The sequence below is a fragment of the Cyrtonyx montezumae genome, unplaced genomic scaffold (genome assembly GCF_038088225.1).
Source record: "Cyrtonyx montezumae isolate F1298 unplaced genomic scaffold, pur_monq_1.0 scaffold_1, whole genome shotgun sequence".
NCBI lineage: Eukaryota > Metazoa > Chordata > Aves > Galliformes > Odontophoridae > Cyrtonyx > Cyrtonyx montezumae.
In genome coordinates, this window is record NW_027071825.1 from 15740400 (window position 1) to 15754805 (window position 14406).

The window sequence follows — 14406 nt, forward strand, 5'->3', positions numbered from 1 at the left end:
CTACTTGTCTACTTTCTTAACAGTACACATCCTAGCTCTCTCTCTCATTCATGATACCTAAGGTCCATGTGGCAAGAAATCACGTCATATTTAACTTTACACAACTGAAGCAGGGCAAGAAATATAATATACGCAGAAAAAGTGATTTAAAAAACTAAATGAAAAATATAATTCCCCCACCAACAAATTGGAAGTTACTGTGTGTTAACTGCATTTATTCTGATTTACATCTTGCATATTATTTTATACTCACCCACAGTAAATTATGACAATATCTATATTTTATTTAAATACACTACAGCTGGCCTTGTTGTATGACAAATAAAGTTATTAAAGTTCTAAACACATTCCTATTAAGTATCATCTGTTTGTAGAAGAAAATCCATGTAAGTATAAGACAAAAAGGAAACATTTTTATACCATTAGCCTCTCAAAGGAAAACCCTCTAAGATGTTAATGAAGTCATACTGAGCCATAAGATTCTATTAATGAGAATCCAGCTCAGTAAGGATTGATACCGGGGAAAAAAAAAAACAACAAAACAAAGCTCCAGCTCTTAGAATGCTTTGTAAAAAACTTCTTTTTTAATACGTATTTCCACTTGCAACACAACCAATGTATACAAACATACAACATGAATATTTATAAATGACATTTTAAAAGTGAAAAATAACTAAAAAAAATAAAAACCCCACCAAAAAAAAGCAAAACAAAACAAAAAGTAATTCTGTATTTAAAGTCACAGAGATGGAGGAACCAAGAAATACTTCCCATGCCAGGCAAAATCCAAGGTTTTTTTGACCAATCTATTTCCAGAAAAGGTTCTGTAATTTCCTGACTTACTTACCAATGCTAAGCAAACTATAGAAACATGCTAGATGACAACTAAGAACATTCTTATAAGCACAGACAAAAACATAGTCTACAGTTTGTAATATCTGGGAGGCTACCCAAATTTAGGGTACATCTTGATTCCATACTGTGACAAGCTATGGCAAGCAGCAGGCCCCACCCTCTGACTCTACAATTTCTCTGAAACAGAAGACAAATGTACGCCTCAAAAGAGTCACAGTCTGCTATGAACACACAAATACATGCCAACCTAGATGGCAGGACACCACTGTCCAGAATATGCTGTAGAGCACATCAAAACGTAAGTCAAGACAAAGACAGAAATCCTGTGGAAAGAACATTTGTGACTCATACTTTGTTACTTCATTTTTGTTAGGTGCTCAGAAAGTATTCTAGAAAAGCATCATTGTGGGTCCATGCGCTCTCCTGTGTTTCATTTTCTACTTTGCTACCATCAAATACAGGAAACTGGACTTTCATATAACTATCAGTTTCACTTGGTATGCAAGTCATTTTCTTAATCTTCCATATATGTAACGGCATTAGAAACTAGGTATGTAACTAGTAACATTTTTGGAAGAAAGTCTGCAGAAACTGGAAGAATCTTACCACTTGTGTACTTCAGTTTTTAAGTAAATAAAATATGGTGTAAACCCCAAGCAAAGATTTGAGATCATCATGATTTAGAAAAGAGGAAATGCTTCCTTGGAGCTTGGAAGGCTGAACTTAAAATAAGAGATTTTATGTTCCAGGACAATTGCAGAGGTACCTCTACAATCAACAGAAACGATACAGACATCTACCTGAGGTAATTCATATTCAGAGTGGTCAGAATTCTTGCCTGAATTTGTCCATCTCTTTCTAATATCTAGAGGAAGCATAGGGTGACTCGTCTCCCACTGCAATGCCCTTGGCTGTGCTTTCAATGTAAGAAGTAGGGCTGTTTCAGCAACCAGTGCTCAGCTCTCCTTTTTCTTCCTTTGCCATCCACATTTGTACAAGTGTTCTTGCAGTTGAATGGTGAATTGGAACGGTAACTTGATCTGGATGAATGAAGTGGAAAAAAGTTTTTTTCCTCTCAGACAAATTTCTTAATTGAGTTCACCATACAGCTGCAGCACAGTTTTACTGACAACTAAATGAATGACAGAAATGTGAAAAAGCAGCTAAAGAAAAGCTGAAGAGGGCACTAACTGCTTAGTTTGGCATTTTGGAATCCCAGCTTCAGTCAAGGTCAGGAATCAATGGCAAAGCAGCCTTTCAGCTTCACAGATAAACAATACCACAGCCCAAGTACTAAAAGCACTGATTCACTGTAAAAATTCATTCTGGACTGAAGTGGTTTAACAACTTTGAATGGTTATTTTTGTACTAATTAGCTAATGCCACTCATGTCAAATCAGTTATTCTAATCAATTCCCTCCCATTGGCTGGTATAAAGATAGCATTAAAGCCTAAAGGTAGTGAACTTTGTATTGTGTACTCAGTTTAATTCAACAGATACATGATCACGTGCACATATTTGACTGAGGTCAAATGTGCTGCTGGGAATTATGCCAGTGTGCAGATTAATTACTGATATTAATTACCACGGAACCAAAGTACGAGTACCTAAAATTAGACAAGATTAATCCAAATTTCAGTGCACTGAAAAAGGTTCTGTTAAAAACAGTTTCAGGACTAGATTTCAGAATACAGAAAGTGCTTTAGCAAGATTTTCCAAAAGTTAATTTAACTGCACAAAGAAATGCTTAGTCCTGTAAAACTAATCTTGTGAAAGTGCTTGCATATTGAAGTGAGTTATCACATCAAGCACTATCTGGATACTGTTGAACCAACAACAAATAACTATGCCACTGTTTGAAGCTCAAATTAACAGCAAATAGAATAGCATATCTTTTCCTGTGCACTAGTTTAACTTCTAATAAGACATTAATATTTATTTAACAGAAGATTACTTTAAAAATGAATTTTCTAATGCCTGACTTCAGTTCAGTGCTGAAAAACAAGCACTGCAGTGTAACTGATTAGGCACTCTGCTCCTAGACACAATACTGTCAAAAGACAGACACAAAACAAAAACATGCCATAGTAGGCTAGAGACTAGATAACAAGTACTAGTCCCTATTGTGAAAACAAAGCAGTCTGCAGTTATGTTTGACTGACTGAACTGTTCTGTGGCCTTCCCAGAATTCTTTAACATAATAGGCAAAGCCATCTAGGATGTAAATATCCTGGTGTAAACATAAGTCAGAGATTAACCTGGCACAATTTTTCATGCACATAACTCAATTATTCACTTGTTTCAGTAGCCAAAATCAAAGACTGAATGAAAACACTGATCCCAAAATATATTTAAGTGCCCAGAAAAACATGAAACAGCATTATTTAAGTGAAAACTTAGCTTAAAGAACTCAAGCACTGAACTGCAAATAAATGTACAGCATCAAGCTATCACCATGCAAGATACATGCCCAGTAATCACAAGATATACCCTGTATTTTGGAGATTGATTTGATTCAAAGACAAATTCACCAAGATTACCGTCAATACAGTAACACTAGATCTATCTCAACATATCTACCTGAAGCAGCACAATCAGAACTTATACTAGTATAATTGGGAACATTCTAGTCAGTTGATTAAGCTGTTACGTAGCTATCTATAAATCAATTTGTCAGGTGAAAGGACTGCTTAAATTGTCATTCATCTGAAAAATGTTCCATTCAGAGTTGTAAAGTCCTCATTCCAAATCCTGAAAAAACTACAAAATGCAGTCCCTAAACCAAGTGAAAATGTTCAAACTGAAATTTGTCTAGTTTCACTGCCATGATCAACTCGAATCATTTCCTAATCTGTTCACAGTAGCAGTTACAAAAGCCATAGTTATGTTCATATTTTAATGAAGTTCGACCAATGCATTGTAGAAGCTCATTAAAACATTTTTTTGAACTCCTCAGAAAAGACTGAGAGAATACACTGATCTACTTGAACACCAATAGCTCAAGATTCTTCTGAAAATTTGCAGTAGTTTAAATTATTTTATGAATATTTAGTTTTTATATAGGCTTCAAAAGTCGTTACTTTAACAGAGAGAGGGGAATAGCAGGAATGTTAGCTAAGTAAATCACAATCTTAGATTAAATTTGTAAAAGCTTCAGGCACTGATCTTTAGAATCATTAGCCAGGCTGCACAATAATTGCAACTTGCTAACTATTTCCCAAATATCCTGTACAGCAAGTCAGAGTTGAGTAGCACCTTACCACATTCTTTCAGTCAGAATGTAACACCCTACAGGGCTTGTTCCAACTCTTATGAAAACAAGCTGAATTTTGATACTGAACTGATAAAAGCAACAAAAGCCAGTGATCAAGTCTTAATTCATGACAAAGTCCAAAATGGAAAAGGAGGGCAAGGGCCACCTACACAAGAACTCTTGTACTCGGTTCAAAAGACGCACAAGATGGCACATACACAAAATTACTTGGTCCTGAACTTTGGCTATGATCTTTCCAAGTGAGGAAGGCAGATTCATGACACAGACATTTGACAGTTATGGTCTGTTAATATTACATTATCTTGTTAAATCAGAAACAGAGAGCAATAGAAAATGAAGAGAATATTGAGCTAAGTTCTAAATGACAAGTTGGAGAGTTGACTGTCAGCCTTACTTTGGTACCTGATAAAATTATGTAGAAGACTGTTCTGGGAATTACTGAAAAACAGATGAAAAACAACACAGCCCTTTGTCATAATCAACACAGATCACAAGAGGAAAGTTCTCTTTAATTAACTTAATTTCCCTTATGGAAACTCACACAGTTGACCAAAAGAAGACAGTTGATGCAAACGTTATGGATTTCAGCACAGCATCTTACAGTATCCTTCTGGACAAAGTGTCCAGCATAGAGCTGGACAAAAGTGACGGATGAACAACTGGCTGATGGGTTGGGCTCTAAGGGGTATAGTGTAGAAGGCAACAAGGCTGGTGGCCAGTCACTACTAGGGTTCCATAGGGCTCATGAAGTTTAACAAGAGCAAGTGTGAGATTCCGCACCTCAGCTCAGAGCAACCCTGGATATATGTACAGACTGGGGGATGAGAGGCTGGTGAGCAGCCCTATAGAAAGGGATCTGGGGTTTCTGGCTGATGCAAGTTGAACATAAGACAGTAGTGTGTGATGGCAGTCAATAGGGCTAATTGTACCCTGGTGTGTATGAGGCCCATCACAGTCACTGGGCAAGGGGAGGAGCTGTCCCACTCTGCTCTGAGCTGCGTGGCCTCACCTTGAGAGCTGCGTGAAAAGTTTGTGTGCCACAGTACAAGAAGGATTATTAGAAAGAATCCAAAAGAATCTTACAAAGATGTTAAGGGTATAGAGGGGAAGATGGAGGAGGAGCAGCTGAGGTCCCTTGGTTTGCTTGGTCCAGAGAAAAGGAAACTGAGGGGAGGTATCATGTCAGCCTACGGCTCCTCATAGGGAACGGAGGGGCAGCTCTGAACTCAGTTCTCTGATGCCAGTGACAAGACTTGAGGGAAGAGCATGGAGCTGTAGCAGGTGCGGATCAGGTTGAGGAATAGGAAAATGTTCTTCACCAGTCAGTGGTGGACACTTCCCCAGGGCAGGGGTCACATCACCAAGCTGGTGGAGTTCAAGGAGCAACTGGACAATGCTCTCAGACATAGAGTTTGATTTCTGGGCTGTCCTGTGCGCAGCCAGGAGTTGGACTCAAAGATCCTTGTGGGTGCCTTCCAACTCAGGATATTCTATGATTCTGTGAAGGCAGGAGACTGTTCTACATGCTGCGTAATATTTCCACATAATTATAATTGCCTGCAGCAGAAAACATGGCAAGTTCTTTAAAACTTGTATACACACACACACACACACACACACACACACACACGAAAAGCTCCCACTGTTACCCTGAGGTTGTGTTATTTCTTATTGGAATTAATACCAAGACTTTTTGGGCTCCTCCTGAAAATCTTTTTGCTCAAGTTTGAATAGTAGGCATGTTGCATTTGCATTGTTTGCGTGTGTCTTCTTAGAGGACGATTTTGTTGCTGAGTTCAAAGAAGCACAGAATATCTGCATTGGGAGGCACCCACAAGGACCACTGAGTCCAACTCTCGTGTGGTATTCCAAACTAACATCTGGCAAATTGAAGTCACCTAGCAGGACAAGGTCAGCTGATCTATAGGTATCTTCCATTATTCTTCAAGCATAATACATTGGTGTCATTGTCCTGGCTGGGTCACTTACAATAGATTCCTGCAACAATATCTACTTTATTTACTGGTCCCTTAATTCTCACCCAGAGGCTCTCCAGCATGTCATAGCCAACTGCAAACTCTGGACAGTTCAGGCCCTCCTCATATAGCGCAACCTCGGTATCTTGCCTTGCCTTCCCTGCCTATCCTTTCTGAAGAGACTACAATTATCCATCATACCACATCAGTCACAGGTAGAAGCACCTGGTTTCACTTATACCAATGATGGCACAGCTTCTCAAGCTGCATGCACCAGTGTAGAAATATCTCAAAAGTGCCTCAACTTGTGAAACATACCAAAGGATCCCATGAGCACACAAGTCTCTTAGATCCTGGCTTACTGTCCCATAGCTTATCAATGGCAAGCCTGATTTTATCCCTTTTTCTCTCTGAAGCCTTGAAGGCTTCTTGCTTCATTCATCTGTGTAAAGAACTGACTAGATGAAGAACTCCTGCATCTACAGCTATGAACGTACAACTTAGCTAAGAATAATTTAATTCAAGACAGTGTATCACACTCCTCAGCAAAATGGATATGAACATCTTATCTTCTACTGCACAGATTAAAAAAAATAAATCAGAACAATGTAAATAGTTGCCAGTAATTATTTTTAAAGTTAGAAAACATCAAAGCTTAGACTTTCAAGTACTTAGAAACTTAGATCAACATAGTTGCTAAGCACGCACCCAGCATTAGTCAGGTTAGTAAGTATGTGAAGTCAGGGTTAGTCAGGCATTTTGTGTAATTAAACTGTTAATTCAGGAAAATATTCACTTTGGCTGAGGAACTAAGAAATGATATAATGTTTGTCCATGGAATGAAACCTATAGATATGGCAGAACTGAAATTCTGACTCATGGTTCTTGAACTTAAAACAAGTCCATTGTATCCAAAGCAAGACGCTAAGCCTACATCTAACATAACAGCAAAAACTTCTTAAAGCCATCTTTGAAGGCTTGGTTAGATGTAAACTACTTTTGCTGCTACTTTTTTGTTTTGTTTTCAGTTTCTTCTTCAGTCTGTTGTCTGTCAAAACAGCCTTCCCAAGGTTCTATATTAACATATTAGCATCTTCAATGTTACAGTGTGAGTCACATAAAAGCATCATGTAATGTGTTTCTAAGTCTTACTGGCTGAAAATGCAAAAAAAGTAGAAATCGCAGTTCTTTTCCTTGTTGATACAAACTCTTTTCAAATCTATGACTCCAGTATACAAGGAGCACCATTGTTACACAAAAGCTTATTTTAATTAACTGAGAATTTGATTAGTGATACCAAAAATTTTGATTGAAAACTTTTTGAGAAATTATTCTAAGGATACTTTGAGCTTAGGAGAATATTTAGTTAGACTTCTACATTTACTTTCTTAATTAGGAACACAGAAATCTAAAACATGTCAAGGTAGCATTTAATTGATGTGTCAATAAACGTGTACATTGATAAGAACTGAAATAACAAAATGGACAACAGAGAAAATTTTGATCAAGTAAGATCTGTGGGAAAAGGGCTTGTAAAGAATTTCTAAATAAGCTTCTGAGGATCTTTAAGATGATTTCTGTAAGGCCCTACAAAAAATGTGGTACTTGCTTAACAGTGAAGGTTATTTTTAAGCCATATAGAATCCATTCCTTTAAAAACAACTTCATATAACAACACATTTCTCAAAATTCCTAACTAGATAAAATATAAACTTTTTTGGTTCACCTCTGTAGAACAAAAATTATGTGTTTCTGCTCTGGTAAACACAGTCTGAGGGATCCACAACAAACATTGGACAAGCAGCTTTAAAAACAGTAAAACATTCATTTTATCTACCTCATTTGAAAGTGAATATTTCACTGTGAATGTTACACAAAAGATACTGGCTTTACTTTCCCCTTACCTAAGAAAAAAGAAAGCATTATCTGCCACTTGTTTCCTTCAACATCTTATGATGGAACACAGATCACTATAACTGAAATTTTCTCAAGGATTTTATTGAAAAATCCATTTCTTACCTCTACAAAACTGCACTGTTCAAAAAGCATGCAATATTCTGCAGAACCAAGGTGTGCCAGCCAGTTAGAAGTGAATAATTGCTTCATTATCTATTACTTCACCTTGCAATGTATTTGACTCTGGAAAACAAAACCAAAACCTCCACTACAATACCCATTGCTTTTGAATATTGAAATAAGTGAATAACACAGAAAGCTCTTGGTAGCATGCAAGTCCTATCCTTACAGCCAAAGAGATTAATACTTTCTTGGTCAGAAAGTAATTAGAAGCGATATATACATATTATTTTTATGATACTGTGGAGGGCATTTGTCCAAGATGAGAACACAATAAAAGTCAACAACTTACAGCGTAACCAATTATGTCTCTGACAAAAGCATACGAGAGACTGCTAGAATGTGGTCTCTTGGATGTTGTTGGTATTTAAGTTACCTATAAGTTAAAATTCTTTTTGTTACTTTTTCTCCCAACTCCTAAAATGAAATAAAAAATAAACAATAAAATATAAGCATGACAGATGTAGGAAGAAAAAAGACAGATGCACAAATTATTATCCAAACTTCAGCGCTCTGTTTAAGCAGTTATGTAAGATCTACATAAACAAACACTTAAACTTCCAAAAACTGCTGAGTTTATGAAGAGATTTCTATTTGCAAGTTTGAACATATCCTAAATAAATTCAAGGACGCCCAGTTATAAATCTGTAACTTATGAACTAAACATTTCGTATCAGAGCACTGATGCCAGAAGCAGAAACTGCTCATGTACAGACATGCTGTATCTTCAGTCTTACATTTTTGATACCCCTTTGTATTTGAAGAATTTCCTCTCATCCATTGTTTAGGAAAAGAACTTGCTCATTAGATCTTTATAAACTGGAAGGATGACTTTCCAGCAACTAACCACTTGTTCTAACACATTTATCTGCACTGAACACATGAGAAAGAGCTGCCTGATGGCTGACGTGTTACAGCCAAAAGAGTCTGCATTGCTTTCTGTCAGACAGTGAAGATGTTTAGCATTTTTGTAAGTCCTGGAACACTGGAAATATGTTTAAGCTGTTTGTTTAAAAATATAAACTATAAAGTCTCAAATACTCGTCCTGCAGAAAGGTAAGACATAACAGATGTATTATCTGTGTTTATATACATTCCTAGAAATATTTTAAAAGCATTCAAATTGAAAGAACTGTTGCTAAGTCCCAAACATTATTTGGAAGCCACTATGAATTTCAGCTCAACGGTCAACCCAGAAAACACGTCAAAACTCTGGAAAAAGTTAAACAGACATGCACCATTCCACTGCAAAAATTGTTATCTTGGAATTTACCCACTTTGCAGTCTGTTAGAAAACAAACTGGCTAACTCAGATCCTGTTGTGGAATCCCTCAGACTCCACTGGAATACTCCATTACATTGCTTGCTCTATTTTTTAATTATCAAAATACTACAGACTACAAGTATACCAGTATCAAAGTGCATCTCGTGCAGTAACACTGATCAGAAAATCTCAGCATACAATGTGCACACCACAAAACAATTTCTTTGAGGAATTTTTGAATCAGAAAAAGCATTCTTATGTGAGGAGGGGGAACAAACTTAAAACAGCAAAATCTTTCATTTACTGGTTTGCTTTAAACAGGTACTTTCAGATCACAAGATGGTACCCACAATGCTTTTTGAAAAACACGAAATTCAAAATACATTGTAATTTCTAGGAAATGTACTCAGTTTTTTACCTAAATGTAAATGACAAACAGAAGTTTGCTTTTATGCTCCCTAAACTGCATTTCACATTTATATTGATACCATTTAGCAGTAAGTAAAACAATCCAGGCATATATATCTGAACTTCACAGATCTATCACTTCATAATTGTAATTGCATATTTCCCAATAAAAATAAATATTTTAAGTAACTAAGGCACAGGCCAGATATTCTTACAGTGTAAGAGTATGATGACAACTCCTCCTAGTGGAGGCACATCTGTTACAGCAAAATTCAGCAAAATGTAGATTTCCTGTGTGTAACACCAGGTTTCTACTGGTACTGGTTTGCTCTACATTTTTGCCTTACCCTTGTTACTGATTTAAACTAGAGTCATGCTGCTTCTCAGTACTAAGGGCCTTAAAGATTAAAATGAAAATCACTTTCAAGTATTGTTAGGTTTTAACATTATTAAACATTATTTATTTACACATATGAATAAAAATCAGGCTTCAAATGAATTTAAAGTAATCTTTCACTGTAAACCTGTTTCACCACTACCTCCTAACATTTTGGACCAGACTGATCTGACATAAAGTAACTTACACGTATTGTGAATAACGAAGCTCTGCAGATTTACTCTTGCAATGAGTGCAGTCCTCTGAGCCTCCTTTTGGTTTCCTCTTACTCATGCTTTGTATCAACTGTGCCAGGAATAATTTCCATGTGAATGAATTCCCTGCATTTATCTGAATAGACTGCTCTGTTCAGCCAATTCCATCTCAAAGAGCTCAAACCGTCACAGACGGCCAAGTTTAGCTTGAACCCAGAGTAGAGGGTTGTTTTTTTGTTTTTGTTTTTTTTTAAAACAATGATAGTTCAGAGCAGACAATAGGTGTATGCACTACACTTCACTTATTTTAAACCCGTACTTGCTTTGTGTTTCCATTGCATTAAGCTTTCAAAATATTTTTGGTAAAATTTTGACCAATTGTTGTGAAGGACTAAGGATATGAATTCTCTGAAAAAAACCCAACAAAAACAACAACAACAAAAAAAAACATCAGTATAAATATTGAAGCTAGGCTGCCAACAAAGTGACACCTTATAACCTGAATTTTTAGTTCACTCTGAATTTAGCATCTCTATTACAGACTATGCTGAAACAAACATAAAACATTACTCAATTTGCATTATTCTGGCCAACGTTTATGTAGAGTCCACAAAATACCAGCTGGGATTTAAAAACATACTGACTCAGCAACCACACAGCAAATTTAGATTATCATCCATAACTAATTAAACTGTATGTCTTTAACATTTACTCAGATTATTTTGTCAGAATAATTCAATTATATAGAATATATGTATTTGGTTTTCTTCTGGTGATACAGTTCTGTTTTCCAGACATTTCACAAATAATACCACAAGGACTGAGTTAGTTGCATCAGATTTCAAAACAGGTATTTTCCATTGAAGGCAATACCTATCACCAACAGCACACACAGAATCACAGAATTGTAGGGGTTGGAAGGGCAGACAAGAAACAACTTTTGAGTTAGATAGTGCTTCATCATTTCAACTGTAATGCTCATGGAATACACAAAATATCCATTCCTCATTTAAATTCCTTAAAATATAGAAGTGCAACTTTCTCTATAACAACTGTTTTTTTGCTAAGCAGAAGTCCTAAAACAGAAGCAGCAGTATTGCACATAACTCATGTTCAGTGAGGGAGTACAATGCCACAGGTGTTTTGAGTAGCAAAAGTACAAATAAGCCGAAAATGATATGTACAGGGGAAATATACTGTTTAAATGGAGACACAGAAGTAACAAGAATCTCTGAAAATCCTCAAGCACTGGATTACTGGGATAATAAGCATATACACATATGTATGTACACATATGCTCTTACATCATTTTTATAAGCAAAAGTTTGTACTGTGAAGATACTGATACACTTTGGTCTAACTCCACACAGATGCTCTGGCATTTAAGCTCAAATGTAGTCCTACTCAGCTAGAGCAAATTAGTTCAAAGAACTCTGATAATGTCACTTTGCTCTTGCAGAATTTAATCAGCTGACTGAACCACCATATCAGCAATTCCCTAACACTGTGACTTAAGTTGTTGTTTTTTCCATCCTCCCACGACTTGCCTAATGTTAACAAGAATGCTGAACTGCATATGCTTGTTGATGGACAGAAATGGTAGGTGTTTTTGCAGATCAGATTTGCCCTTGCAGCTGATCTGACAGCAATCACATGACCAAGTACTAATGAACCTAACATCTAACCAGAAAAGACTAGTCCAATTTTCCAAATTCATTCTGTACATGCATCTTAGCACATAGTTCAAAGACTAGGGAAAACTGTAGTAGTATTTATGTGACGCAGATTCCAGCTAAATAAATATAATAGAACTAAAACCATCAAGGTCTTCAACAGAAAGTGTTAATCACTGTAGCCTAGTTTGTCTTTCCTCTTTATGTCCATCTGTGCAGTACTTTGATTGATGAGAATTCATTCCACCTGTGCCTGAAGCCAACTAAAAAAGCAGCCTGAGCTGGTAGTGCCATACTGAACCTGAGCCAGCATACACTGATGAAAAGACTGCACAGCTGTTTCTCAGCTTGAGCAGTCTGTAACACACCTAACAGTAACAGTCTGTAAATGCATGTATCGCATAATGAGAAAGCTGGTTAAAGCTGGAATGCTAAACTCTGTGGAGAGGGGATCAAGAGAAAAAATGAAATAATGGTTGTGATTCCAAGCAACCATTTCACTGTAGATTAATCTGATTTACAATGTTCAGCCCTTCTCTTTTCAATTCCTCAACTCTATCAGCTCAGAAGTTATTCATCTCCATTTTGCCAAGCCAGTGTTTGATCTGTTGAACTGTAAAACTGGGTATGTGAAATGGTTCTCATTAGAAAATAAAAAAAAACAGCTCCCCTCCAAAGCGCTTCTTTTCAAATGTGCAGATTCAGGGCCACTTAAATAGTTAAAGAAAAAATAGATAATGTTTAATTACAGTAAACATACCCTTTTTATCTCCCTTCTGGATTTCAACTTTTTATGGTATACTTAGATCTTTTAAGTAGCTCAACAAGAAATGTAACCTTTTTTTAAGTCAGAAATTTTCATATGATGAATTAACTCTAGGAATTGAGTGCTACCTAATCTGTCAAATTAAACTCGTGATAAAAATCAAACTGACAGCACTATAATTAATGAAATAGAGCACAGGTGATTTTTTGCTGAATTATGGCCACTGGCCAAATATATACACTTTTTGACAAGATGCCAATCATGCTCCTATGTAGCTTTCTACCTCAGTGTAACAGAAGAAAACTGTGTTGTCAATCCTCACACTCCTGTGCTAAATCAACTATTTATTGTAGCATAAGCTGCTGCTAAATTACTCACATAGATTACAACTGTTCCATTTATGTACACAAGCTCATAAAATCAACAGAATCTCAGTGACAAAATATACTTCATGGTAAGACCTAAAAAACGTAAAACAGAAGTTTCTATGGAGCCATGGCACTTTCATTTTAACAAAAAAGGCTTATTTTGTAACTTTTTGTCACAGCAACAAAAACAAAAATTCTCAGCAACAAACACTGTTTTTTAATACAGACACTACCACTATCTATGCATTTTTGTCAGCAATTAACAAGAACCTGCACACCACGTTCATAAAAATCTGCACCAGTGGAGATTGCCCACTGTTGCTGTTGTCCCTGCTGAAATGCACCACCCACCACCTCACCGTGTTCACATTCACTGTGTGGTCTCCATAAATGTTCAGCAAGAGACAGTGAATGCCAATAAGTGCCATTTTTTTCCTCATTGAGGAATATAGTGACACACCTTTGCTTCATATGCATTTCCTTGTCAGACCCCCTTCTCCCAGTCTGTCCCTTCTGTTAGGCTTTCCTTACCTTCTGACTTCTGTACTGTGGCATACTCCATAACAAACTTCCACCATTCCAGTGCTGTACATTCAGCTCCTTCATCAGAAGTCTCCAGCTTTGCTTCACTGTACTACGCTGTACCATACTATCTGCTGCACTAACACCCAGAGATAGAATGATCCCTAATGCTGCAGTATAGCACATCATCAAGCAGAACTTCAGTGAAGCATAACTTAAAGAAAATCAGGAGTGAACAAAGTCTACTGCTTCAGCCAAGCTCTAGTATTTGCCCCAACATATAAGTACCTGTTGAGTGGCACAAGTGTACTCTTAGATTTCATTAACCTTGATGCATTTCAGGTGCAGCACTGGGCTTCTCGCACCTGTACTTGATTATACAATGCCTGTAATCTTGCACTTACTGAACGAAGTCCTCATCAGAAATTTTATGTTATTTCAGTAAAAACTAAAGGGCTTTTTATCTTTTTCATCTTACAGGATCATGGACTCTTTCACTTATAAAATTTGACTAGAAAACTTTCTAGAAGTATTTTACAAGAGTAGGAAAAGACACCATAGAACAAAGAAAGGTGTAGAGAAATGTCAGATGTGGAAAGGGGAAGAGAAAGAGAAGCTAACAGAAGATGAAA

General features: G+C 36.6%; 1 protein-coding gene across 1 annotated transcript in view; it reads right to left on the reverse strand.

The window, feature by feature from the left end:
• The window catches only part of BCAR3 (BCAR3 adaptor protein, NSP family member), a 62259-nt gene extending 54017 nt beyond the window's left edge, over positions 1–8242 (reverse strand). The window contains exon 1 of the mRNA XM_065741724.1: positions 8126–8242. The gene's annotated coding sequence lies outside the window, so the exon portion shown is untranslated. The remainder of the gene's footprint in view (positions 1–8125) is intronic.
• Positions 8243–14406: the final 6164 nt, after the last annotated feature.